Below are 13,543 nucleotides of genomic sequence, written 5' to 3'. Positions count from 1 at the left end.
TCTATCTCACTCAGAATGAAATCCAAATTCCTTACTCTGGCTCCAGGCCCAACTCCTTGCTACCTCTCAAATTCACCTCCTCACTCTCTCCCTCACTCACCAAACTATGATCACGCCACAAGTCAAACACAGGCCTGCCTTAGGTCCTTTGCACACTTTGTTCCTGCCACTATCACGCTTTCGTCAATATCAGCAGAGCTTGTACCTTTACCTTCTTCAGGTCTCCCCTTAAATACCAGTGGTACCAATGAGGTCTCCCCAAACCACCATTATAAACAGCATCCTCATGCACCATCATCTCTACCACCCTTTCAAGGCACCTTCTGTACAGTCCTTATCTCCACTTGTCATACTACACATTTATTTATTTTCTACATATTTATTTGTTTATATGTCATACTATATATTTATTTATTTTGTGCACACACACACCCCCAGCATATTTGTTTAAATATGTCATACTACATGTTTATTTGTTTATAAACACAAATTTATTTGTTTATAAATGTCATACTACATATTTGTTTATACATTAGAAAATATTCTAATGTATTCTATTTACATTAGAATATAAACTTTAAAAAAAATCACAGGGATTTTTGTCTGTACTGTTCACCTAGAACATCGTCTGGCCCTAACATAAAAGGTGCTCAATTAATATTTGTTGAATAAATGAAGAAATAGGATAAAAGCATATACTCCAAAAGAAAATGGACAAAGAGTATTCATAATTCCCAAAACAAGAGCTTTTAAATGGTCAATAAACATGATAACATGTTCAACTAAACTAGTAATAAAAAAGTAATTAATTTAAACAAAAATATGATCTAAATTGATAAACTTTTTAAAAAATTATCCAGTGTTAGAGTTCAGGGGCAAGAGCACATATATATACGAGAGTATAAACGTTTCTGAAGAGTACTGCAGAAATATGTATAAAAAGCATTCAAGATCAAATATCCTTGATCCAGCAATTACACTTCTAGCAATTTATCCTAAGCAAATAATTTGGCATAAAAAAAGTTATTACTGTTATGAATAGTAATATTCATCACACAATTGTTTATGATAACTATAGGGACTAAGGAACATGGTCTGAGAGAATCCAGAGGGTCCCCAAAACTAATCAAAGACAAAATTACCTGAATAAGGATCCTGAGTTAGAAATCTATTTCAGGTCCAGGGAGACGAGGGTGTTAGGTAGTTAGAATAGGAAAAAGTAGTCCAGAATGGCTGTGGCTAAAGGACAAAGAAGGGAAAAGCCCTGAAAAATAGAACAAAGGAAGGTCCAAGGACTGGAGAAACAAACAGCCCTCCTGGCTAGCCCACTTTACATAGGGCAGGCTCAGGGGGAGGAGAAAAAACAGAAAAAGAGGAGCCAAAATTGAGCCTCTGGCCTCTCTTCTCCTTGCATCTTTTGGGTCGGCAAGCCCTCATGCCTCGAGGATGTATTTTCCTTTGCTTGCCAAATAAAACTGAGCTGTAACACTGGTCCCTCCGTTGCTTCAAATTTTTGCTGCGGTGAGACAGAACCATGGAAATTACAAACTCCCCCAACAAGGGCAAGCACACACATCCGCATGCGCGGACACACACTCCCAGCAGTGACTGAACTAGGCTGAACGGTAGAGGCAGGGAGGTGGGGAAGCCAGCAACTAGCAGCAGCTCTGCATTCTCTGTCCTCATGAACTGTCTAGGACACAGTTCTCACAGGAGCCCATCCAGCTTAAAGGTGAGGGGAGAAACGGACAGCACAGATCACTCAGAATCTGAGACCTACACGACAGGCTGGACTTTGATTATGTTACAGAAACAGTCAAAGTTCCAAAGAAATGTTATCAAGCAATTTATTTAAAAAGAAAAGGTGCCAATGTTAAAGCAACTCAACCTCTTACTCAGCCTCTCTGATGAGAGCAGACAGGTTGACCTACAAAGGGTTTCCTAGGAAGGGCAAGAGCTTTCATTTTACAAATGACATTTAATGTTATTAAATTCTTCATTCCCCTTTATCTAAAGCACTCACTACTCCCCGGCGACGCCACGCCTATTCATGCCTTGCCAGGGCACCTAAACACACGCCAATGTCAGGTGCTGACAGCTGGTTTCTGAATTGTAACGAGAAGCCTCTAGTTCAGTTTTCCTTACCACCCTTCATCCGCCAAGCACTGAAGGCTCAGTGCTGCCTAGGCTCTGAGGAAGCGGGGATTTTTAGATGCTTCAGCTACCTTGCTAGGACTCAGCGCCAAGTCACATGCAGGACAGGCCGTGACTTGACTGGCCCCACTCTCTTATCTCAGCTTTTCCTTATCCCCGCATCCAGATGTCTCTCATGATTCAAACCCTGGGTACCTGACATGTTCTCTTTCTTGGCAAACTGATTGTTTGCCTAGTACCTCAAATACCATAGCTTGCTCTCACCAGGGTCCTGTAGAAAACAGAGACAGCCTGGGGTTAGGACTCTACTATCTGCTTACACTGATCAGAGAGTCATGATCTGAGTCTCCAGTCACAACCTGCACAGCCTCAAGTGTCCTTCGTCTTGCTCATGGGTCAGAACCTCCACGTACTCCGGAGGGTCTCTGCTCATGCTGACTGAATGCAGAGCCATCTACTGCTTACTCTCTGGATACCAGCTGCACAGGGTTGAGTAGTGGCCCCCCAAAACTTAAGTCCACCTGAACCTGTGAATGCACCCTTATTTGAAAATAGGGGCTTTTGCAGAAGTAATCAAGTTAAGATGTACTGGGTTAGGCTGGGCCCTAAATCCAAAATAACTGAGGGGTATTCTTATAAGAAGTGGGGCACTTAGACGCAGAGACACAAACACACAGGAGAGAAGGCCACACGAAAACAGAGGCAGAGACTGGAGTGACACACCTATAAACCAAGGACTGTCAAGGATTGCAGGCAAACACAAGAAGCCAGCGAGAGGCAAAAGAGGAGTTTCTCCAGATCCTTCAGAGAGACCATGGCCTGCTGACACCTTGGTTTTAGACTTCTAGTCTCCAGAACTGAAAAAATAAATATCTGCCATTTTAAGCCACCACCTTGTAGTACTTTGTGACAACAACCGTAGAAAACTAACAGACCATCTCCAAGGGTTTAACTCACTTGCATTACCTCTCTCCTATCATCACCTACCCACCCAAGGAGAATTCTGGTTCCAGATTCCAGCCCTTTCTGGTCTGTTCCAACACACAAATAACAGTTCCTAACCAGAACTATGATAATAAATGTTATGCCATTAAATCCCAAAACTACCATCCAAAACACAAGTACTCTTAACTAATAATAGCAGAATTCTACAGAAATCAGATATAAAAATGAATTTTCAGACCAAAGAAGTGAATAACAAGAGCCACCATGCTGATTCTAAGTTTCCCTTTGCCTCTTATTTCTCACCCCTTTGATCATCCTAACTTGAATTCATGAAGTCTCTCTTAATAGATCCCCTGTGCTGTGCTATAAGCTAGTACTTATAGAAGCAATACTACCCACAGGTAGGCAGGGAGGATAAGTGAATGAGATGTATGGTGCTTGGTGCACTGGAAACAGGCAGAGCCTGGAGTCATACTCTGTATTTGAATCCCAGTCTGCCTCTTATCTACTCTTTGAACCTGTACAAGTTATGTCATTTTTCTGACCCTGTTTCCTAAGAGTAAGCTCTGGAGACAAACTGTCTATATCCAAATGTAGGACCTACCACTTACTAGCTGTGTGGATGGGCTATGTAACCTCGCTGTGCCTCAGTTTCCTCATCTGGAAAAGAAATACAATAACAGTATCAACTCCATAAACTGCTTCTAGCATTCCATGATTTAATACATAAAAAGCACTTAGCACAGGGTTAGGCACAGAATTAAGAACTCAATATCTGCTAGTTTGTACTATTAAGGCTGCCTTCACTACTATTACTGCTATTACTATTACTACTGTTACTGTCTGTGAAACAAGTACAGTGATGCTACTTATAGGGCATTACTGTATGTGGGATTATTCCATTAAAAGGAATAAAAGAGAATGTATGGGAAAGCACTTGGCAAAGTGGCTGGCACAAGAGGCAATAAATGTTTGTTCAATCTGAAATAAAAAGAAGTAGGAGATAGGGCTACAAAGGGCAGAGAGGTAGGGCGGACCAAAGATGGTATGGCGGCCAAAGCCATACATGGCAGGGTGCTAAATATTCAGTATGGTAAAAACAGCTCCAGTCATTCTGAGGATGCACCTGCCCCCTCAATAGTGCTTTGCCCCATCACAGCTGCCTCAGGATCTCAGGACTACTTGGTAAGAAAAAATCAACTAGTCAAGTCCTGCTCACATCACCCACCCACTTTCCCTATTTGGACAGAACAGCTCTGTAGAGCACCATCAACAAAGGAAGCATGAAGCCTGTGCCCTAGCACCATGACCTAACATTCTCAGCTTCATCCTCTACACTGAGATTGAGTCGAGAGCTGAGTTCTGCTGCCAGGCTTACCCCAACCACTTATTTGTACACAGTACTCAAAAACACACAAAGCACTTGTATATATATTTTACCCTGTGCGGTGGGCAGGGATTACTAACCACATCACACAGGTGAGGAAACTATGTCTCAGCCAGGGAAATCAAATACCTATTCAATGTTATAAGGCACTGGTTCTCAAGCGAGGGTGATGTTGTCCCCCAGGGAACTTCTGGCAGTGTCAGGAGACATTTTTGATTGTCGTGATTTGGAGGCCGCTACTGGCATCTAGTGGGTAAAGGCCAGGGATACTGCTAAACACCCCACAATGCACAGGACAGTCCCCCACTACGAAGAATTACACAGTTCAAAATGTCAGTGGTGCCAAAGTTGAGAAACACTGTTACAAAGCAATAAAGGGGCAGAGATAGTAAAGAAAGATATAATAGTTATTGTATGGTACTGTGCTGGAAAGTCTAAGCATACCTAGAAGTAGAGAGAAAGGTTCCATCTTTAAATATTGAAAGTATGTATCTATAAATGGTCAAACAGAAAAGGCCTTAAAGAAACAATTTCGCCGGGGAAGAGCACCTCCACAAAAGGCCCTGTGTCAACCAAGCCTGTGCCCCTTAACCCTGGTTTATATCCAGTCTTTGGAGAATTCTTGTTTATTTAAGAGCTGATTACTTTGCAAATGAGAGCAAGAAACAGGTAATAGAGGGTGAAACCAATTGGGAGGAAGGAAAAAAGATCTGTGTGCTAATAAGCAAGATAATCCTGGGAATATTGGTGAGCTTGGAATTGTTCATTTTCCATACAGTACTAAGAAAAGCAGGTGATCTCTCCAACACATAACAGTACTGGAGTCAGCTCTATAATTGTAAAGTATTATCTCATAAAGAGATAACTTGCTCATTTCCTTTAAAATTATAATTCATACTTGTTAGAAAGCAATTTTACTTTCAAGCTACTCAACTTTCATTTGCTCAATTAGTTATATTTCCTTAATGTTTGTGTACCCAGAACTGGAGCACAGTCATGCTTGTCTCTGAATGCAGTGATAGTGAATGAAGAGAGGTGACAATAACATTAATACTCAGTCTAGTAGTAACCATGCTAGAAACTGCAGTTTAGCATTTTGGTTAAAATAGTCAAAAAACACAAAAGCTAAACAAAATCTGCCTTTTAAATAAGAGTTACATACAGTGTGTCAAATACTGCTGGGTTTTTCAATCAAACTAAGAACTGAGGGAAGTGCTATTCCCAATTGAGGAATTTTAGAACATTCTAGGCAAAGATACATACTGCATGCAAGTGATACGACACCTTAATTAGATTCAACCAGCAGACTGTATTACACCGTGACTCGGAACAATAGTTCTGAGCCAAGATTACAATAAATTTCAAAATCTATAATGTGTGAAATTAAATTCCACAATAACGCATAAAAGTCCTAATTTGAATCAATTTTCAACTTGCAAATACATGAAAAACTAAAAAATGAAATTCAGAGTAAGAGAAAAAAAGAATATACAGTACTAGTAAATAATATTAATTTAAATATTAGTATTAGTATTAATTTAAATATTAATTTAATATTAGTAAATAATAATAATTAGGAAGGCTAAATCTCTACTGAACAAGAATTAGACATTTTCTATTCATTGCATGGCAGAAATATTTGATTTACCCCAAATATCAAAACTTGGAGCTAACACCTACTATTAGGATATAACACTTTTATGTTATCTTAAGGTAAGTCCTCTCTCCCAAAGGATTCACCCAGAATCCACTAGTGCATTCAATAAATAAATAGAAGTAGAGAACACTGAAATTTGTATGTTAGTACTAAATTTGTAGGTGTTAGATCCAAGTTTTAACTGTGTGGATCACAAAAAACTATGGAAAATTCTTAAAGAGATGGGAATATCAGACCACCTGACCTGCCTCCTGTAAAACCTACATGCAGGTCAAGAAGCAACAGTTAGAACTGGATATGGAACAACAGACTGGTTCAAAATTGGGAACGGAGTACATAAAGGCTGTATATTGTCACCTTACTTATTTAACTTATATGCAGACTACATCATGTGAAACACCAGGCTGGATGAAGCACAAGCTGGAATCAAGATTGTAGGGAGAAATTTCAATAACCTCAGATATGCAGATGACACCACACTTACGGCAGAAAGCAAAGAGGAACTAAGAGCCTCTTGATTAATGTGAAAGAGAAGAGCAAAAACACTGGCTTAAAATAAAACTCAATCTTCAAAAAACTAAGATCATGGCATCTGGTCCCATCACTTCATGGCAAACAGATGGGGAAACAATGGAAACAGTGATGGACTTTTATTTTTCTCGGGCTCCATAATCACTGTGGATGGTGACTGCAGCTATGAAATTAAAATATGCCTGTTCCTTGGAAGACGAGCAATGATAAGCCTAGACAGAGTATTAAAAAACAGAGACATTACTTTGCCAACAAAGGTCTGTATACTCAAAGCTATGTTTTTTCCAGAAGTCATGTACGGATGTGAGAGGTGGACAATAAAAAGGCTTAGCACCAAAGAACTGATACCTTCGAACTGTGGTGCTGGAGAAGACTCTTGACAGTCCCTTAGACTGCAAGGAGATTAAACCAGTCAACCCTAAAGGAAATCAACCCTGAATATTCATTGGAAGAACTGATGTTGAAGCTGAAACTGCAATATTCTGGCCACCTGATGCAAAGAGCTGACTCACTGGAAAAGACCCTGATGCTGGGAAAGATTGAGGGCAGGAGGAAAAGGGGATGTCAGAGGATGAGATGGTTGGATGACATCACTGACTTCAATGGACATGAGTTTGAGCAAACTTTGGGAGCTGATAAAGAACAGAGAAGCCTGGCATGTCCATGTGGTCACAAAGAGTGACACACAACTATGCGACTGAACAACAACTGACCCATAACTCTCTAAGGAATTTTCTTATAGATATATGCACAATGTACAAAATAACTACTTAGAAACTACTTAAATACCCATTAACCTAGGATTGTTTAGATAAATTAAGGTATATAATTTATCTTTAAAATTTTTTAAATTTATATTTCAGATAAATTAAAGTACATAATTTAAATTAAGGTACATAAATTAAGGCTGGTTTAGATAAAGTACAGTACACTGCAATTCTATGAAGTGAATTCTACGAATATTTGTAATTTAGAAATATGGTAACAATGACCCTATATGCGAGACAGCAAAAGAGACACAGATGTAAAGAACAGACTTTTGGACTGTGGGAGAAGGCGACAGTGGGATGATTTGAGAGAATAGCATTGAAACATGTATATTATCATATGTGAAATAAATCGCCAGCCCAGGTTCAATGCATGAGACAGGGTGCTCAGGGCTAGTGCACCAGGATGACCCTGAGGGATGGGACAGGGAGGGTGGTGGGAGGGAGTATACCCATGGTTGATTCATGTGAATCTATGGCAAAAACCACCATAATATTGTAAAATAATTAGCCTTGAATTAAGATTTTTTAAAAAAAGAAAAAAAAAATTCTATGAAAAGTTCTGAGCTGGATATGAAATGGTATGATTTCCAACACATACCATTAGAAGACAAGATACAGAACAGTGTTTATGGTATGCCACCATCTGTATGACAAAACTGGGAAAGGAGTAGCATAAAGAGATAAAATAAAAGATTCTTTATATAGATTAATCTGGAAAAAAATACATAAAAATCTGATATACACTTTGTAAGGGGTTAAAACAATAACATTATGCCAATAAACTAAAGTTTAGACAAAATAGACACATTCGTTATGCTCAAAACTGAACTCCTTATCATTGGTGCTCTACCGGGAATCTTCTCCATCTCAGTTGATGGCAATTCCAACTTTCTAGTTGCTCAGGTTACTCCCCTCATCCCATCCATCAGCAAATTACACTAGCAATACCTTCAAAAGACAAGAGATTAGTCTAAACATATATCCTGACTATGGAGGTGGCTACATGAATCTCTGTGTTAAAATCTGTAGAATTGTTACACACAAAATTTTTATTTTACTCTGTGTTCATTTTAAAATAATGAAAAAAAAAAAAGACACCTAGAATCCAACCACTTCTCACTACCTCAATGGCTACCATCTCCTCTGAAAATTACTGCCACATTCCCCTCATCCATCCCCCTGGTTCTCCTCTTTGCTCTTTATAGCCTATCTCCACACAGTAGCCACTGTGGTCTTGATAAAATCTGAACAAGACCATGTCTGTTTTCTGCTCAGAACCCTCTGGTGGTTCCTTATTTCACTTAGAGAAAAAGCCAGAACCTTTGAAAGCTACAGAGCCCAAGGCAGTTGGAGCTCCGAGCCTCTATTGCCAGGAGAAATATCAATAACCTCAGATATGCAGATGACACCACCCTTATGGCAGAAAGTGAAGAGAAGCTAAAAAGCCTCTTGATGAAAGTTAAAGAGGAGAGCGAAAAAGTTGGCTTAAAGCTCAACATTCAGAAAACGAAGATCATGGCATCTGGTCCCATCACTTCATGGGAAATAGATGGGGAAACAGTGAAAACAGTGTCAGACTTTATTTTTTTGGGCTCCAAAATCACTGCAGATGGTGACTGCAGCCATGAAATTAAAAGACGCTTACTCCTTGGAAGAAAAGTTATGAGCAACCTAGATAGCATATTCAAAAGCAGAGACATTACTTTGCCGACTAAGGTCCATCTAGTCAAGGCTATGGTTTTTCCAGTGGTCATGTATGGATGTGAGAGTTGGACTGTGAAGAAGGCTGAGTGCCGAAGAATTGATGCTTTTGAACTGTGGTGTTGGAGAAGACTCTTGAGAGTCCCTGGGACTGCAAGGAGATTCAACCAGTCCATTCTGAAGGAGATCAACCCTGGGATTTCTTTGGAAGGAATGATGTTAAAGCTGAAACTCCAGTACTTTGGCCACCTCATGCGAAGAGTTGACTCATTGGAAAAGACTCTGATGCTGGGAGAGATTGGGGGCAGGAGGAGAAGGGGACGACCGAGGATGAGATGGCTGGATGGCATCACTGACTCGATGAACGTGAGTCTGAGTGAATTCCGGGAGATGGTGATGAACAGGGAGGCCTGGCGTTCTGCGATTCATGGGGTCGCAAAGAGTCGGACACGACTGAGCGACTGAACTGAACTGAACTACTCAACTCCACTCCAGTGGCATGGGCCCTCTGCTCTCCCTTGACTACACCAGGCATGCTTCTACCTACTAGCCTTTGCTCTGCTTTGTTGCTTGAAATATTCTCTGCCTCGATGACCACTTGACTAACATTCTCACCTCCTTCTCACCAAATCTTGCTTAATCTCACCTCTGACTACCTTATTTAATATTTAATAATTCAACCAGGATCATGGCATCCGATCCCATCACTTCATGGCAAATAGATGGGGAAACAGTGGAAATAGTGGCTGACTTTATTTTTTGGGGTTCCAAAATCACTGCAGATGGTGATTGCAGCCATGAAAAGACGCTTACTCCTTGAAAGGAAAGTTCTGACCAACCTAGACAGCATATTAAAAAGCAGAGACATTACTTTGCCAACAAAAGTCCATCTAGTCAAGGCTATGGTTTTTCCAGTAGTCATGGATGGATGTGAGAGTTGGACTATAAAGAAAGCTGAGCATTGAAGAATTGATGCTTTTGAACTGTGGTGTTGGAGAAGACTCTTGAGAGTCCCTTGGACTGCAAGGAGATCCAACCAATCCATCCTAAAGGAGATCAGTCCTGGGTGTTCATTGGAAGGACTGATGTTGAAGCTGAAACTCCAATACTTTGGCCACCTGACGCGAAGAGCTGACTCATTTTAAAAGACCCTGATGCTGGGAAAGATTGAGGGCAGGAGGAGAAGGGGACGACAGAGGATGAGATGGTTGGATGGCATCACCGACTCAATGGATATGGGTTTGGGTAGACTCCGGCAGTTGGTGATGGACAGGGAGGCCTGTCGTGCTGTAGTTCATGGGGTCGCAAAGAGTCGGACCCAACTGAGCGACTGAACTGAACTGAATGCAACTAGCCCTTCTTTTTCCCTTCACACCTCTCCATCTATTCTCCTGATTCCTCTTTATCCTGTTCAATTTTTTCTTTTTTCTAAAGCACGTGAAAGTGAAATGAAATGGCTCAGTCGTGTCCGACTCTTTGCAACCCCATGGACTGTAGCCTACCAGGCTTCTCCATCCACAGGATTTTCCAGGCAAGAGTACTGGAGTGGGTTGCTATTTCCTTCTCCAGGGGATCTTCTCGACCCAGGGATTGAACCCAGGTCTCCTGCACTGTAGGCAGACGCTTTTACCGTCCGAGCCACCAGGGAAGTTGATCATCTTTTAATATAGTTTATTCATTATACCTATTATCTCTTTCTACCACTATCAGTATTTTTTTCCCTGCCACTGTAATATAAACTCCATGGGGGCAGGGACTTTCTTCTGTTTTACTCACAGATAATGACATATCCCAAGCATCTAGAAAAGTGCCTAGCACAGATAGGTGTACAGAAACTGTTTAAGATTTAAGAATTTCATCCTAAGATGAGTAAGCACTGAGGATGCTGAGATAATGGAAAGCCAGTTCACCTACGATGAGGCCTACAGCTTACACTCTGGCTTGAGTAAAGTAGGAAAGAAGCCACTGGAGAGCTTTCAGTAAAGCAGTGAGATCTTACTATTTTAAAATCTTCCCATAAAGAAGTCACTGTTGGAGATGGATTTTCAAGCATATTCCATAACACCCAAAAATTTCAAGCTTAAACTGCCTCTCCACACTTACACACACATACACAAAATAAACAGTAAAAGGAAGAATAGTCTCCAATTAACTTTATGTGACTAGTAAAATCTTGAAGCCAAAAAAAAAACAAAAGAATTCTAGAAAGGAAAACTACACATTAATCTCTGAACAAATTTTAAGTCCTGGACAAAATATTGGCAAACCAAATTTAGAAATGCATGTCAGTCATAATAGCTAACATTTACTGAACATTACACTAAATGAACTAACTCATTTAATCCTGACAACCATGTGTTGTGAATAATATTACTATTATAATATTATTTTACAGATGAAGAAGCTGACATACAGAGAGGCTAAGTTATTTGCCGAAGTCCATAGGCATAAAGTAGAGATCCTAGATTTTTAAAATATCAATGAGATTCTGATTTAACTTCTCTGGGGGTTGGACCTGATGTTTTTTAAAGCACCCCAAGTGATGCTGTTATGCTGCCAGGGCTGTAAACCAGTGCACTAAGTCCATAGCTAAGGCTTCCCCAACCCTGAGAGTGATTACATGGACAGAGCCAGGGCGAGAGATGTTTTAGTGAAAATTTAAATATGAAACAAGAAGCAGAGAGAACTCTAGGACCATGTGTCCCCACACTGTCTTTCTAAAATTCTCGAAGGTTTAAGATTTCAGGCTATTAACACCTAACAGATCCATTCTTCTTCATCTTCGGAGAAATTTGTCTGTCAGTTTATTTCTTTAGCATGGAGTACCCCCAGCCCCCAAAAAGAGTATGGTAAAACATACTAGCAGCTTATAATACTAAAGTTATTTTCAGAACAAAAAACAGAATGCTACTAAAGAGTAGCAAAAAACGGGAATAACTCAAGAGGTCAACCAAATATTTTTCAAAAGTATAACTGGAAAATTGTCCCTGAGCTGCCCAAGACCAAGCCTCCTTCCCACTCCACATATGTTAACTAAAGTTGAAGCTACAAAGGGATCTTAGCACTGTTCTCCTTGTATCTTGCTGTTAACCAGGGGGCTATGGCTCTGTGAGGCCAGAACTGCTGTCCCAGGCAGCATTGCTAGTAGAGCCAAGGCAATAACTGCTACCCCGTAAAGTTTAGAGGAGGCTTTGTGAGACGGAATGGGGAGAAACACGTGCTGTCTTGGCTACCCTGGCAGGCTCCAGCCCACTGCCCCATCCATCCCCCCTCTCCAGGGAGAAGCACACATGCTCACAGTTCCCCAAAACATGAGCAGCAGCTACTGCTAATACCACTTCTCTTTGATTCTGCAGAATCAGAGCTCCTTAGCCTTCAAGAAACTGGAACTACTACAACTCAATCACTTCCCAAAACTACTCTTGTAGTTTTGGCACTGATTTTTAAAGCGTTTTCCAGGGTGGGATACAGGAAAAACTATTAAGTCAAATAAATAACTGCAGATTGAACTCTGTGCCCTTAGCCTTGGTTGTTCTATAGAGCAGGCAATAAGCCAACTGCCTCTGCCACTTTCAACCCTGTGTGCTATTTCCCAGAAATAGGAGCTGATGTAGGCAGCCTCCCTACAAAAGGGAGTTAGAGACCTAATGGTCCAGACACAGAAAACTTCTGATCATTTCTCCCCATGCTACTCCCATTATGCCTTTGCTGATACTGTCCACCAGACACACTCTCTCCCACATGGCTTTCTCAAGTGCTTCTTACCTTTCAAAGCCCAGCTCAAACCTCACTTCCAGTAAGATGTTCTCCCAAATCCCACATCCACTCCTGCATTAACTGCACTTATACCTGTTACAAAATGGCATCCCTCACCCTTTCCCCTTTTTATTTTCATTTTTTTGAATTTTTTATTTTGCATTGGGGTATAGCCAATTAACAATGTTGTGACAGTTTCAGGTGAACAGTGAAGGGACTCAGCCACATATACACGTTAAGGAGTTTGGGATGGTCATGTATGTACACCCTGCTATATTTAAAATGGATAACCAACAAGGGACAGCACAGGGAATTCTGTTCAATGTTATGTGGCAGCCTGGATGGAAGGGGTTTGAAGTGAAAATGGATACATGTATACGTATGCTGAACTACCAGGGAAGCCCTTTCCCCTTTTTAGATAGCCATATATCTGTCACCAGCAAGAAATCTGGCCCTGCAGGAAAATGACCAAGTTTCATAGATCTTTGTTCATGCTTTTCAGTATCTCAAAGAAGACCGTCAGGAAATATTTGTTACACAGAACGGAAGTCCAGCTGCATTGAGAAGCTGCTCTGCTGGTCTGACCTTGGTTTGCTATGGACACAATGCGGTGCTCTTCCTCTTTACATGTCTTCTATTGTT

The 13,543-nt window shown here is 40.7% G+C and overlaps 1 protein-coding gene across 1 annotated transcript in view; it reads right to left on the bottom strand.

Annotated features, from left to right (window-relative positions):
* Positions 1 to 13,543, bottom strand: part of MELK (maternal embryonic leucine zipper kinase) — a 71,923-nt gene that overhangs the window by 39,860 nt on the left and 18,520 nt on the right. The gene's annotated exons all lie outside the window — the stretch shown is intronic.

Source organism: Oryx dammah, unplaced genomic scaffold (assembly GCF_014754425.2).
Source record: "Oryx dammah isolate SB20612 unplaced genomic scaffold, SCBI_Odam_1.1 HiC_scaffold_1, whole genome shotgun sequence".
Classification (NCBI taxonomy): Eukaryota; Metazoa; Chordata; class Mammalia; order Artiodactyla; family Bovidae; genus Oryx; species Oryx dammah.
This window is presented reverse-complemented; position numbering and strand designations above follow the sequence as displayed.